This window comes from Camellia sinensis, chromosome 14 (assembly GCF_055761805.1).
Source record: "Camellia sinensis isolate YWXY chromosome 14, ASM5576180v1, whole genome shotgun sequence".
In the NCBI taxonomy this organism is placed as follows: Eukaryota; Viridiplantae; Streptophyta; class Magnoliopsida; order Ericales; family Theaceae; genus Camellia; species Camellia sinensis.
In genome coordinates, this window is record NC_138974.1 from 131,220,713 (window position 1) to 131,223,729 (window position 3,017).

Below are 3,017 nucleotides of genomic sequence, written 5' to 3' on the forward strand. Positions count from 1 at the left end.
TAACATCCGTTGTGTCTTGGCATTCGAGCGACCTTTATTGCACTCGAGCGGGATAACTTTTTATGTCTGACACTCGAGCGTAAACTCTTCCACTCGAGCAGACTGTGCGTATATCAGATCGCGAAAATGACATTTTATATCACTTTTTCATTCTTCTCTCTTTCTAAAACTTTCAAAAAACCTAGATCTTGACTCTCTCTCTCTCTCTCTCTAAAACACACACACACTCTCTCTCTCTCTACATTTTGACCTAAATCCTTTGGGTTCTATACCCTAGTGTCTTTGAGAAAAAGTTAGAGCATTCCAAGAGCTTCATTTTGATCCGATTAGAACGTGGTCTCGGCGTTATTGAGGGTTCTACTTTGCTTTTCTTGGTCTTCTCTTCTTGAGGTAGGCAATTTTCTACACTCTTATATGGTTTTTAGCTTAGTTATTTGTCATTATGTAATAATGGTAAGATTTGGGAGTAGTTTGAACAAACGTAGGGTTTGGGTGTGAAATGAAAAGAGGGGTTTTTGGTGAATGTGAAATAAATGAGTATGGGGTTTGAATATGAGGTCATGTTGTGTCAAAATAGTTGATTTTGATACTTAGGTTGATATTTGGAAGATGGGGATTTTGCCCTAGTTGGATTTAATTGTTATTTTGTATAAATAATTGAAATGGACATTAAAAATGTGAAATTAGATGATTATGGATGTAAATGGTGGAATTGGATATGTATTATCTCACACCTTTGGAAATTTTGAATAAACTATCTGTCTTGAAATTGAATATATGTTTAGAAATAACTGTATTGGGCTATCGGTGGAGGATAACTATGATTGTTGTAGACATCACATGAGGATTAGGTGAATTAAAACTAATCCATTGTTGGCTATTATTGAATATGATCACGTTTTATATACATTGTATATGTATGTTTGTTTCGGAGGAGAATTTGTACTCCATGTATGATTATGCTTTAGATACATTGTATATGTGTGATTATTCAGGAGGAGAAAAGGGATGTACTCCATTGTTTGGGAGGAGAAAGTGGATGGACTCCATTGAAATTAAGTTGGCCAGAGTGTCCTGGGTGAAAGTCCCGAAATTATACATGGGTGCTGATCCCGTGGACGAAATATCCGTAAAATGGCAGATTGAAGTGTTTATATGTGTTTTGTGAGATTTGAAAACCATGGAGTTATAGTCTCAATTTGGTTGTTGAAGGATAATGGACTTGACTTATGAATTGAGAAGAATAAATAAACTGGAAATGAATTGAAGGAAAATGGACTAGGATTTGAATTTGGTATCTTATGAGCATACAAATTTGTGAATGTTTCGTCACAGATGTTCTGTATGCACATTGTACTTATATCTCTGCTAAACCTCATATATTGTGTTAGATGATTTCTACTGGGCTGTGGCTCACCCTATTAGGGAAAAACATTTTCAGGTGTTGGTGACATGCCTCCACCAAGGCAATAGCTTGAAGGGACATTTAGGAGCAAGAGCTTCTTTATTTTAATTGTATATTTTTGTAAAGCCAATAGCTTAAGATGTAATGAGAAAGGCTCACTTATGTGTAACCAAGTAATGACTTGGGAAAATGTAAGCCGACAGGGCATTTGACTACTTGTTTAATTTCATTTCTCTTAACATTACAACACATGTTGTAGATTCAGGATGGATATTTGTGAATGTATAACGCATGTGTTAACTTTTGTAAACAAACTTTGATGGATGAAAGCATTTTGTTTCTGTTATTTCTTCCGTTTTTGAGTTGAATCTATTGTATTATTTTGGGGGCATTACATGCAATGTCCCTCAGGTTCTCTAGTAATGTCCCCAATCGGGGGTATCAATTTTGAAACAACTGTCATCCTCCCGGCTGTAAGACTGACATTTAGGGCATTCTTTCTACAGGTGATTTGAGGCATTCTCCATCTCGGGCCAATAGTATCCTTATCTTTGAATTCTTCTGTACATACTAATATCTCCGTCCTTGTAGGACTTTTTGTGAATCTGTTGAAATCGGAAGCTTGCTTCTTGTTGGCCGACACACCGGGCTAGAAATCTAGTATTCCCTCAGAAGTAAATGTAACAACCCTGCTCTGTGATATACTGTTAATCGTTACTTATACTTATGATTATGTGGTTGATATGAATTTGAATGCTAATTATGTGATTATATGTGAATTTGAAGTTATATATGTTCACTGTAGAGAAATCTGTTCTATTTCTTATTATAAAATGAAATTAAGGGCCGTAGAGGTGTTAGAAACCAAAATTGCTTGTACCATTGCGATTAGCATAATCTTTAGAGCCTACGGTGAAATTTAATTAAAAATTGATTCGGATCAAATTAATTAAATTAAATTGAATTAAATTAAGTAAGTTTGAATAGTCTTAACTAAGCTTAATTAACCATCCACTATATATATTCAGGAGATAGTGTTTAGACTCAACATTTTGAGCTTTACAACTCACAAAATCTATTGAGAAGAGTATATATATATATATATATATATATATATATATAGAGAGAGAGAGAGAGAGAGAGACGATTCTAGAGAGAAAATGAAGGCAAAATTGAAGAATTAAGCAAGAAGCTTGAAGATTAAGAAGATTAACTCAAGAACTAGTTAGAATTTGGAAGATTGGAGCTTCTAGGTGAGTAATTGAACTCAAATTCATGAGTTTAAGTAAGTGAATTCAAGGATAATATGAAGCTAAGATGAATATAATGAATTTGAAGTCAATATACACGTGCATGTAAGAAATTGCCATGAATTTGCATATTTGAGCATGAAACACGTAGTTCATGTTGATTTGAGAGTCATTTAATACATGCATGTAAGAATTACCATGGTATGAAACTCAATTTTAAGGATTCATGTTTGTATTTGGAAAATATAAAATTTGTTGCATGAGTTTTGAAATTATAAAAATAATTTGGATATAATTGAACATATGTGATGAATTCATGGGAATTTGAGCTTCAAACCTTGTGAAATTGATGTTTATATTAT